The sequence below is a fragment of the Benincasa hispida genome, chromosome 9 (genome assembly GCF_009727055.1).
Source record: "Benincasa hispida cultivar B227 chromosome 9, ASM972705v1, whole genome shotgun sequence".
NCBI classification, from domain to species: domain Eukaryota; kingdom Viridiplantae; phylum Streptophyta; class Magnoliopsida; order Cucurbitales; family Cucurbitaceae; genus Benincasa; species Benincasa hispida.
The window spans coordinates 77,223,548-77,236,766 of record NC_052357.1 but is presented as its reverse complement, the minus strand read 5'-3'; positions in this window follow the sequence as shown (position 1 = coordinate 77,236,766).

Genomic DNA, 13,219 nt, shown 5'->3' with positions numbered 1-13,219 from the left:
CCCCAATGATCTCTCTTGCGTTGCAATGGATAGTATCGACAGCTTGCCCGCTACTGGGGCTCCTAAGACAGGAGGGCTAATCAGGTACCTCTTTATGCTATCGAAAGCATTCTGGCAGGCCTCATCCCATTCGAATTTCTCTCCCTTTCTCATCAGTCTTTGAAAGGGTTGACACCGTCCTGCCAAGTTAGAAATAAACCTCCGGATGTAGGCCAGACGTCCCTGCAAACTTCTCGACTCATGTAGATTCCTTGGCCTTGGCATCTTCTGGATGGCATCGATCTTGGATTGGTCTATCTCTATACCTCGATGTCTCACAACGAAGAACAGAAACTTTCCTAAAGTTACGCTGAACGCACATTTGAGGGGGTTCATCTTCAACTGGTACTTTCGTAGGCGATCGAACACGGTTCTTAGATCTTTCAAATGGTCATGTCGTTGCTTGGTCTTGACCACAAGGTCATCCACATAGCACTCCACGTGTTTGTGCAACATATCGTCAAACAAATTCTGCATGGCACGTTGATAAGTAGTGTCGGCGCTCTTCAACTCGAAGGGCATTACCTTGTAACAATATATCCCTTTTGGGGTTCGAAATGTCGTCATTTCCTCGTCTACGAGGGCATTCGTATCTGGTTATACCCGAAAGATCCAACCATAAAGGATAAGGCCTCATGTCCCGTTGTCGCATCGACTATGGTTTTTGTGATGGGCAATGGAAAATCATCTTTCGGGCATGCGCTATTTAGGTCGCGAAAGTTTACGCAAACACAAAGCTGTCCATTATGTTTTCTAACCGAGACAATGTTGGCTATCCATGTTGGATATTTAACTTCGTGAATGAACCCAGCCTCAATCAACTTATTGACCTCAACCTCAATCTAGGGGATAAGTTCTGACTGAAAGTGTCGTTGAGCCTGCTTAACAGGTCGACACCCTTTTTTTACCGCGAAATGGTGGACTGCTACTTTTGGATCTAGTCCTGGCATCTCTTTGTATGACCAGGCGAAAAAATCCCTGTATTCGATGAGCAGACTCATGTACTCGTCCTCTTCCTCTTCCGAGAGGGATACGCTGATGAAAGTCGGACGTGGTTCTTCTACAGTAGATTCACCTCTTTTAGCTCGTCCACCGTGGATTGACCACCGTTCTCTAGACCTTGCGGAGCATCTTCCACTTCCTCTTCGGTCATACCCTCTTTGGATTCTTCGGTGATTGTGATGTGGTGGCACGAAGTTTCGCCTTCCTCATGCTCTAAATTTCCATTCTTAGGATTGGTGAAATCAAATGTCAATGCCTCTTTATATTGGCGTGCCCTCAACTTGTGTTTTTAGAGTAACGAAGGTCTTTCTCTTCTGCGTGAAGGGACGGTACTTAACGGATTTATCGCAACATTTCTTGCCTCTCCTGATGGCTTTTTGGTCCGATGACTGCTTCAACATTTTTTTAAGGTCAATTCATCGCCAGATGGACTCTCGGGTATCGGCCCCTTTTTTTTATGGTCCATTTCGGGGGCGTCAGCACAAACTTTTCCCTTCTCCTTTGTCTTACCTAGGGACATATTGGTCGAGGGGATTCTTCAGCCCTCTCGTGCTTAAGGCGATAAAAAATAGGAGGTTTTTCCTTGGCGTTCTCCAACGGAACTGCCCCAACCTATCTCTCGAAGGCTGACAGTCACTCTAACGAACCGGCGATTGACAGATATTTCCTCATTTCCTTCAATTTAGCAGAGTCAACCTCGAAAACTGAACATCGGAGTAACTCTTGGGAATAATATGTGGGCTTTCCCTTCTGTTTCTGTCATGCTTAAACCTCTCGAAGACCAAAGGCGCGGTGCGACAGGCGATCTAATAACAGTCGAAGGCTGAGGCTCTTTTTCTTTACCCTCCTTTCCTCCCTGTATCCATCGACTTTTTCTGCAGTGATAATGATTACTGTTGGACACTTTCCTTTTCGCCTTTCTGATTTATATGGACTGGCTCTGACGGCTTCATGAATCCGAGTCCCGACCTCGCGTGGATTATAGTGTGTCTTTCTTGCAAAAGCTTCTTTTAGGTTGGCGAGAGTCGAGGTTGCTCCATAAATCTTTAAACTCTTTGAAACTCGAGTGTGAGTGTGTTTGAAGTTATTGTAAGCCCGCCTTCAAAAATGAGCCAACAGCTTGTAAGCTTGGGATCGAATTCTGTCATTTAGTCATTGCTCTCGTCGGAACAACTTGTAACCCTATCATTTCCACCTTCAACTTGTGGACTTCCTGCTTTGTTATCACGTGAGAGGGGTGTGACGAACTCTCCTTTAGGAATTTTCTAATGTCCTTCGGACACATGCAACCTTTTGAGCATTCCGTAAAAGGTGACTCACTCCGTTTTTTTCGTGCCGACAAGAGTGAGAACATATGTGCAGTGAAATCTGGAGTTTTTTGAGAGGTTTTTTGCCCCTCACCACGGGTGGATTCTCTCCAAGTGCCTGAGGGATATTCTACTCTTTTAGGGTTGGAGGCTTGTACCTTTCTAGCCGCCCTTTATCTCTTGTGTCTATTTGGCAAACCTCGACTGGATTCCACCTGCTTTTCTTTGCCAGCAAGTTTCTTTGTCGGCATAGTCTCACTGGAATTCTCACTCTTTAGGTAAAACTTTGCATCTGCGAAGTGAGACTCGACCTCGAAAAATGGATTAGAATCTGCTTCAACCTTCTTAATCCCGTCTTGGTAAAACTTGAAACACTGATGTAGTGTCGATGTAATAACAACATTCCCATGAATTCAAGGGTGTCTCAATAGAAGCTTATAGGTGGTCTTTAAGTCTATCACATGAAACAGCGCGTCGGCCTTCAGATCGTCAATGAGGAGCTCCAAGCGTATCATGCCTATCGCCCTTTGGCTGCCTTGATTGAAACCCTGAATTACTAATTTTCTGTTTGATAGCTTTTCCATGAGTATGCCCAACTATTTCATAGTCGTCTTAGGCATTATATTGACGGCATATCCATTGTCGATGAGGATTCGACCCACTCTCTGTTCTCGAATGTATCCAGAGACGTACAAAGACCTATTATGTAATTTGGATCCCAGTAGCAGATCTTCGTCTGAGAAGCCTATGGATGTGTAACACGAGGCATAAGCACGTGTTGCAGAGGTCGATGCACCAGAGGCATTGGATTCTAACAGTGCCTCAATGAGGGTTGTCTTAGCTTATCGCGGGAGTGAAAGTAGGTCATTTATATTGAATGGTGACGAACCCTTTGGTTCTCCTATCAAATTTAATGGACCTGGAATGGTATATTCGTCCTCCTTGATATTGACAGCATGACATACAGCAACCTCTGGTGTCTTCTCTAAACCCCAATTGCAGAAGTTCTTCGGGAGAAAATTTGCTACGTTGTCTGTCGTCTGGGACGAGGAACATCCTCGTCTCTCTCGTCAATAGCTTTGGGCCTTCAAGCCTTCTTTCTACCCTTCCTTTTTTGTGTCTTGCTCCCTCTCTTGTAGCTTCTATGAGAGCATGGCTCTTTTTGGGTAGAGTTCTGTCTTCTCTTCTTACAGCGCACCACAAGAATCCAATATTTGTTATCGTCATCGTCAGCGCGCTCTCCTTCGTTTTGAGGATCTGTAGCTTGGACCTCCTGCAAAAACCGCACTACCATAGGTTCGAAGGTCCCAAATTGGACCGAGCTCTCATTTTCTTCATAATATATGATTTGTGCCGCCACACTTGGAGCTAGCGTCACCATAACATGATTCGTTTGGACCACCTCCTTTAGATCTAACTCTATTTTCCTCAAACAAGCCAATTTGAGGATCAATTCCTTTAGTACAAAACATTTTTCAACTGGGTGGCTAAGAACCCTGTGATACTTGCAGTAGTTAGGATCATCCATTTTGTCGGCCTGTTCCGGTTGTTTACATTATGGTAGCTGGATAAGGTGGTTCTCTAGTAGTTGCTCAAGCATATCCGCAACATCAGAGTCGGAGAACGGGTAGACTTTTTCCTGTCGTTCCTTCAGGGTTAGGCGATGTCTTTCGCCTCTTTCGTCTTTCTTTTCTATCTTCTTCTTTTTCCCTTTCGAGGAGAACTTCAACGGGGTCGTATTAACGACCATTGATTCCTTTGTGGCACCTTTCACAATTTTCTCGGTACCCTTCACTTCCTTCTTGTCTTTCTTCGGTTCATGGCTTAAGAAGTCCCTCATTCCTCTGTTGGCGATACTTAGCTCCATGTCGTGGGCACGAGTCACCAATTCTTCAAAGGTACAGTGCTTTATTCCCTACAGGATGTAGAGAAGTTCTCAGTGCATACCCTGTATGCACATTTCTACGCAGATAATTCGGTGAGTCGATCTTTGCAATCCAGACTCAGAGCTCTCCATCGGTTGATATAGTCGACGACCGGCTCCCCTTTCCGTTGTTTGGCATTTATCAACTCCATCATGTTGATGGTGCGCCTAGTGCTGTGGAAGTGATTCAAGAATTCTCTTTCAAGTTGCTCCCAGCTATCAATCACCTTAGGCTCTAAGTCTGTGTACTAGTCAAAAGCGTTTCTTTTGAAGGTTCTGACGAACTATTTGACTAGTAGATCTCCCCTTGTTCTCGCATTCTCGCATGTTTCTACGAAGTGGGCGATATGTTGCTTTGGGTTGCCCTTTCCGTCGAATTGTTAGAACTTTGGGGGTTGGTACCCTATCGGCATTCTTAGATTGTCGATCCTCTAGGTGTATGGCTTGGAATACATGAAGGAAGTTTGAGTCGACCTTCCATATTGAGCTCTTATGGAGGTCATGATCATGTCTTGCAGTTGTTGGACGAGGCCACCAAGTCTGACTGTCGCCCATGGTTCTCTTGCAGCACGGTCTTCCCCTTGTCAGTTTCTTTGACCATAGGTGCTTGGCTGGATTCAGCAGCCTCTCGAGACTGCATTTTCTCTCTCAGGGCAGCAATCTCATGGTCTCGCTCCTCAACGGCTTTCATCAAAAAGTGAATCTTCCTTTCCATTTCTGCCATAGCCGCTTCTGCCGTCACATCTGTCATCATGACAGAGATCACATCTGGCGGTGAATCTCTTTTCGGCTTGTTGGAGACGGAAATAGAGTTTTCAAACAGGGACAGGGGGTTTTCCTTGATGACAACCCTGCCTTGTGGGGATTTCGTCATTTGCCTCAAGATATTGTGGGTAATGAGGGAGCTCTGTTCTTGCTCCTGCATGTCTTCTCTTGAGCGACTGCAGGTGACAGGTCCCATGTATGAGTTGTTTGTGGAGGAAGCCTTGGATGCCATCTTCTTAGGTGTCATTTGCCTTGTTTGGATGCTGAGAGAGAGATGAGAGGTAGAGATGGTCCCACCGGGCGTGCCAATTTGTTCACACGAGGCTTCCGGAGAAACTTATTTCGTGGAGTTGAACTTGAGTTAGTGTTGATATTGAATTTGTTTTGATGCGATGTGGTTCGATCTCTAATACTTGATCCTCTGATTCTCTCTCAGTTGGGTGAATGTGCTTGACTTGAAGAAGAAAAGCACCGAACGTTCTTGAAGTAGAAGTCTTGGAAGAGTATTTTTTATGTCTTCAAGGGTCTTCCGTCTTCTAGGAGTGGAGTCTTGGAAGAATACTTGCTTGTTGATGAATTCTCTAGACTCTCTGAATGTAGAAAATGCTTGTATCTTCAAAAGACTTCAGTCTTCAGAATGCTTGTATCTTCAAATGACTTTAGTCTTTAGAATGCTTGCATCTTCAAAGGACTTCAGTCTTCAGAATGCTTATATCTTTGAAGGACTTCAGTCTTCAGATGTGATCAGCTTCGGAGTCAATGAGTCTTCTGGTTATAGAGAAATCCTTATAAGCTCTCTGGAGTATAGAATTGTTCACCCCCTCCAAATGAAAAGAGCTTATCTATTTATAGAGTTCACAGGTGGGCTTGGGCTTGGTTGATCTATGGGTCTGGCCTTTGGGCTCAATTAGTTGGACTTGGGCTTGATTGGTCCATGGGGTTGGCTTTTGGGCCCAATTAATCGGATTTAGGTCTGATTTGACATTTGAGTCAAATTCAGCCTATTTATGGACTTAGTTGTACATTGACCCAAATAATAATATCAAATTGGGTCAAATTAATCTTATCTGATTCAACGGTCATGATAAAACCACATGGCATCATCGAAATTTGTCTTCAACTTCAATTCAGGACATATTTAACTACTAATTGAGCCCAAATTTAATGATTTGGAATTTCATCATTAATTTAGTAAATGATGTGGCAACTTGTGTTTGGTCTAAAATTTCTCATTCAACAAAAAGTTAAAATTTAGTTGTGATGTTTTATAATCATAAATATGAGATTATTTGTGAGAATTTTATTAAACCATAAGAACTTCCTATTATAAAATAATGATAATAACTAAATTTTAACTTTTAAAATTATAAGGATTAAATTTTAATTTTCAGGCAATATGAGTGTAACCAATCTATCTCATAACCAATTGGCAATGAGAGGAATAACCCATCTATCTTATGAAAAAAGAAAAAAGAAAAGAAAATTAAATTTATTTCTCTCTCTCTCCTCAACCCACACGCAAGCAATCTTTTTTCCTTCCCTTTTTCTTCTTCTTTTCCTTCCAGCCCTAGTCGCCAGCACCTTCCAGTTGCCGCTGTCCACCTTCCAGCCTCCAACATTGCCGTTCCGTCGCCGCCGCTGCGAGTTCCAGCTGCCACCTCCTTGCCGTTCCGTCACCGCCACTGCCTTTTTGAGATTGGGTAAGAATTGGATTATTTTGGGTAAGGTTTGATGTTGAGTCTTTTTAAAGTGCTTCTTGGTGTTGGAAACGATTTTAGTGTTACCTATTGTGTCGACTTTTAGGATTTGGATTTCGAGGCGTTGCTAACAAAGAAAGGACCATTCTCTTCATCAGAGAGTTTTAGTTTGGATAAGTTTTGTGTAAGTTGGTTAGTTATTCTTTTGGATTGAGAGTAATAGTGGAAAAAAAAATAAGTTATTGATTTTGGAATTAATTCTTGATCAGATTGGCTACTTGAATCAAGTTTTGGAATTTGTCTTAGATCAAGCCACAACTTTGGGTTGATTCAAGTTTTCCAAAGGTTTTAAGGAATTATTTGCGTAGACTTTTGTGACCAAGTTGAGGTAAGTGATACTATTACTGGTGCCTTCGTGCCAGGCGATCTATATTAGACCTATCAAGTTACTTGGTTGACTCTGGAGTATGATTTTGTTTGATATTATGTTTTGCTAGTTGCATGGTGGTTACAAGTATTATGAGCATGTTAAAATTATAATCAGTACTGATATTATGTATGTGATGCATGAATAGACCAGTAGAGCGGTTTATTGTCTTACCTTGACGCGTGTTATTATTATGTTTCACGGTGTGCCTATGGGCCGCTAAAAATGCATGAACCGATAGATTAACGTTCATGTTATTATCATGTTTGACAGTGTGCCTACGGGTTGCTAGACATGCGTGAGCCGACAAGTTTACGTTCATGTTACTTTTATTTTCATATTTCATGTTTTCACGGTGTGCCTACGGGCCACTAGACATGTGTGAACCGACAGGTTAACGTTCATGTTATTATTATGTTTGATGATGTGCCTACGGGCCGCTAGACATGCGTGAATCGATAGGTTAATGTTCATGTTATTATTATGTTTGACGGTGTGCTTACGGGCCGCTAGACATGCGTGGGTCGACGGGTTCACGTTCATGTTATTATCATGTTTGACGGTGTGCCTACGGGCTGCTAGACATGCGTTTCAAAGCAAGATAGTACGTCTTTTAGTTTTCCTTTCATCATAAAAAATCGATGTAACTGTATGAGCCACGGGCTATTTTTTCTTTTGATCGTGGATGCATAGTCTGATCCCGATAATGGGATCATTTACTAAGTATTTTATACTCAACCTTTATCCTTATTTCTTTTCAGGTAAGGGCAAGGACACTCGGGCGAATGATAAGAGGAATCCGTGACTGTGCCAAAGGAATCAGAATTCGCTTCCGCATTTGACTGTTTATATTTTCGCATGTTTTTTTTTATCCATTCATGGATTTATCATAATTTAATTAATTAATTAATCTATTTATTTATTCATTTTTTTTATAAATTGTTTCTTGTTAAAAAGGATACCTGGGTTGAACAATTTAAGATTTTGAGATATGTTAGAACATTTTTTTTATATACTTAATGAAGTTTAAGATTATGATTATTTTCTTTAATTTACTTTATTTTCTTCAATGAGAATATTTATGCATGCATGTAGTAGCGATCCCCTTTTTTAGTAGTCCTAGAAAGTGGGGTTGTTACAGTTGGTATCAGAGCCCGTGTTTTGGGGTTCTGTAGACTGACTTATTATGTAAGTCCAGATTGTTCCTTTGGAAAAACGGATTCTTCATCGTCGCCAGGTATGTCCTTTATGAAAAGTATTTAGAATAATATACACCCGAGTTAATAGCATTTATTATTGCAATGGATGTGTTTTATGCTAGTAAGGAAAGTAGCTAAGGGGTGGTTACGAATAACTGTCAGGAAAATGGTTCGTGTTAGGGGAAGAGGCAGTCATAGGGTTATCGGAAAGGAGCGTGTTCCCGTAGAGCAGAATCCGTCAGTTTAGGATCAAGATCCTCATGATGAGGATCCACAAATTCAAGATGCACAAGTTCTGAGCCCTCCGGTACCAAAGGATTTCAGGAAGTACAACCCCAGCACCTTCAATGAATCACTAAAGGACCCTACCAATGCAGAATTATGAATATCCTCAATTGAAATGATTTTTCGTTATATGAAATGCCCGGAAGACCAGAAGGTGCAGTGTGCTATTTTTATGCTTACCGATAAGGCTTAGATCTGGTGGCAGTCGGCAGAAGGGATGTTGGGTGTAGAAGGGGATCCGGTGACTTGGGAGCAGTTCAAGGAGCGCTTTTACGCGAAGTACTTCTCTGCCAACCTGAGGTACAATAAGCAGAGGGGGTTCTTGGAGCTGAGGCAGGGACATAGGTCAGTGGAGGAGTATGACTAGGAGTTTGACACCTTATCCCGTTTTGTCCGGGAGTTGGTCGCCATGGAAACCATGAGGGCAGAAAGGTTCGTTCAAGGCCTAAAAGACAGTATACGACGTATCGTGCGAGCATTCAAACCAACCACTCATGTTGAGGCACTTCGTTTGGCAATCGAGGTGGACCCACAGTCAGGAGATGAGTTTTCACAAGTATTCGAGGCGGGACCTTCCTCAGGTCAAAAGAGGAAGGCATATCAGAAGGCTTTCGAGCCTCATCCCCATCAAAAGGTTCAAGGTTCAGACAGATCGCTTCGACATTTTAGGCAGTTATTCGTGCTAGAGGTTCAGACAGGGGCACTCGATAGATAGATGTCGTGCTAGAGGCACGCTCAGTCTTGGGAACCAGTTTGTAGGCCGTGATCAGAGGAGTTCGGGTAGGCCTCAACATCAGCAAGGTCGTGTTTACTCTACCACCCGGCAGGAGGCCGAGAAAGCAGACACTGTTGTGACAGGTACGCTCCCAATCTTAGGGCATCTTGTGCTAGTATTGTTTGATTCGGGTTCGTCCCATTCGTTTATATCATCGCTGTTTGTTAAGCATGCCATGTTAGAACTAGAGCCTTCACACTATGTGTTGTTGGTTTCCACTCTGTCTGGAGAAATTATGTTAGTAAAGAAAAAGATAAAAGCATGTCAGATTGAAGTAGCGAGTCATACCCTAGATGTGACTTTAGTAGTCTTGGACATGCGGGATTTTGATGTGAATTTCGACATGGATTGGCTAGCTACTAACCATGCCAGTATAGACTGCTCTCGCAAGGAGGTGATCTTTAACCCTCCCACGAGAGCCAACTTTAAATTTAAAGGGGCGAGGACTGTGGTCCTGCCCAAAGTGATTTCTGCCATGAAAGCCCAAAGGTTGCTTAACCAGGGTACCTGGAGTATTTTAGCTAGTGTCATCGACACTAGAGAGCCTGAGGTCTCCTTAACTTTGGAGCCAGTAGTACGTGACTACCCGGATATCTTTCTAGAAGAACTCATAGGTTTGTCGCCGCATTGGGAGATAGACTTTGCTATCGAGTTGGAGCCAGGCACAACTTCTATCTCGAAAGCTCCGTACAGAATGGCCCCAGCAGAACTGAAGGAACTCAAAGTTCAATTGTAAGAGTTGTTGGATAAGGGTTTCATACACCCTAGTGTGTCCCCTTGGGGTGCGCTGATGTTGTTTGTGAAAAAGAAAGATGGGTCATTATGGCTCTGCATTGACTACAGGGAACTAAACAAGGTGACTATAAAAAACAAGTATCCGCTTCCTAGGATTGATGACTTGTTTGACCAGTTGCAGGGAGCTACAGTGTTTTCTAAGATTGATCTTCGGTCGGGGTATCATCAGTTGAGGATAAAGAACAGTGATATTCCCAAGACAGCTTTTCGTTTGAGGTATGGGATTATGAGTTCGTCCTGATATCATTTGGGTTGACGAACGCTCCTGCAGTATTCATGGACCTGATGAACAGGGTGTTTAAGGAATTTCTTGACACCTTCGTGATAGTCTTCATAGATGACATTTTGGTTTACTCTGAGACAAAGGCGGAGCACGAGGAACATTTGTGAAAGGTTCTAGAGACCTTGAGGGCGCAATAGTTATATGCTAAGTTTTCCAAGTGCGAGTTCTGGTTAAAGCAGGTGTTCTTTCTAGGGCATTGTTGGTGTCCAAGGAAGGTGAATCTGTTGACTGCAAAGATCGAGGCAGTCACGAGTTGGTCTCGTCCTACCATAGGTTAAGAGGTACGTAGTTTCTTGGGGTTGACAGGCTATCATCATCGTTTTTTGAAGGACTTTTCCTGTATAGCCACCCCTCTGACCCGGTTGACCAGAAAAGGGGCTTCCTTTATTTGGAGTAAGGCTTGTGAGGATAGTTTCCAAGATCTCAAATAAAGGTTGGTTACTGCCTCGGTTCTCACTGTACCAGATGGAAGGGGTGGTTTTGTTATTTACAGTGATGCCTCCAAGAGAGGATTGAGGTGCGTGTTGATGTAGCAAGGTAAGGTAGTTGCTTATGCCTCCCGCCAGTTAAAGAACCATGAACTAAATTATCCCACACATGATTTGGAGTTGGTAGCTGTTGTTTTTTCTTTAAAAATCTGGAGGCACTACTTGTATGGCGAGAAGATACAGATTTTCACCGACCACAAGAGTTTAAAATACTTCTTCACTCAGAAGGAGTTAAACATGAGGCAGCGTAGATGGTTGGAGCTAGTGAAGGATTATGATTGCGAGATTCTGTACCACCCAGGAAAGGCGAATGTAGTGGCGGATGCTCTAAGTAAGAAGGTAGCCCATTCAACAGCCCTTATCACCAGACAGAGTCGTTTATGTAAGGACCTTGAGCGGGCTAAGATAACAGTGGTGGTAGGGGAGGTATCTGTGTAGTTAGCATAATTGTCGGTACAACCAAGTTTAAGGCAGAAGATCATTGTTGCTCAACGCAGTGATCCTTACTTAGTTAAAGTAGCGCAGCAAGTGAAGATAGGACATGGTGGTGAGTTCTCCTTGTCAGCAGATAATGGTCTTACTTTTCGAAGACGTTTATGTGTACCAGCAGATAGTGACCTCAAGAACGATCTGTTATGGGAAGTTCATAACTCCCCATTTTCAATACATCCTGGCAATACCGAAATGTACCAGGACCTAAAACGTTGCTACTGGTGGAATAACATGAAAGTGGAGATAGCAGAGTTTGTCAGTAAGTGCTTGGTGTGTCAGCAGGTAAAGGTCCCAAGATAAAAGCCAGCAGGTTTGTTGCAATCTTTGAGCGTACCGGAATGGAAGTGGGAGCATGTCTCGATGGACTTCATTATAGGTTTGCCGCGAACGGCGAAGGGTTTTATAGTAATTTGGGTTATTGTGGACAGACTTACCAAGCTGGCACATTTTATTCCAGGGAAGTCTACATATTCAGTGAGTAGGTGGGCCCAGTTGTGTATAAAAGAAGTGGTAAGATTGCACGGGGTACCAGTGTCCATCGTGTATGATAGGGACCCTCGATTTACCTCCAGCTTTTGGAAGAGCCTTCAGGCAGCATTGGGTACACGTTTGGATTTCAGTACGGCTTTTCACCCACAAACTGACGATCAAACTGAGCGTTTGAACCAGACACTGGAGGATATGTTACGTGCTTGTGCACTAGAGTTTTCAGGAAGTTGGGACTCTCACCTGCATTTGATAGAGTTTGCCTATAATAATAGTTATCAGGTAACCATTGGTATGTCACCATTTGAGGCTCTTTATGGGAAGAGTTGTAGGTCACTCGTATGTTGGGATGAGGTTGGTCAGCGAAAATTACTAGGACCTGAGTTAGTACAAACCACGAACGAGGCAATATAGAAGATTAGGGCCCGAATGTTGACAGCTCAACGCAGGCAGAAGAGTTACGCTGACATTAGGCGTAAGGACCTGGAGTTTTAGGTAGGTGGAAAGGTGTTTATGAAAGTGGCACTTATGAATGGAGTGTTGAGGTTTGGCAAGAGGGGTAAGTTGAACCCTTGTTTCATCGGGCCATTTGAGATCTTGGAGCAGGTTGGCCTTGTAGCATACCGGCTGGCCTTGCCCCCATCTCTTTCTGCAGTTCACAATGTTTTTCATGTTTCCATGTTGAGGAAGTACGTAGCAGACTCATCTCATGTTGTGGATTATGAGTCTTTGCATTTAAATAAGAACCTGAGCTACGAAGAAGAGCCCATTCGAATCCTGGCCAGGGAAGTGAAAGTTTTGCGCAACAAGAAAATAGCTTTGGTGAAGGTTCTTTGGCGGAATCACCCGTTCGAGGAAGCAACGTGGGAGCGCGAGGACGACATGAGGATGCATTATCCTGAGCTTTTTCAGGATTTGAACTTTCGAGGACAAAAGTTTCTTAAGGGGGGTAGAATGTAACATCCTGGTTTTTATTTTGTAATTAAGTTTTTTGTTTTATTGTTGGCTACTTGGATAAATTATATGAGATTTATATTTTTGGGCTAAGCTAAAATATGATTTAATTATTTGGAATTATTTGAGTTTTATTTTGGCTTATATTTTGGGAGATTTGATTATCTATGGAGATAATTAAATGTGTATATTAGATTCTTTTTTTTTAAAGGAAAAGGAATATATATATATATAAGTATATATATTTTGGGAGATAATTAAGGAATTTGTTTTTTTAAGGGAAAAGGAAGAGTTTAATTTG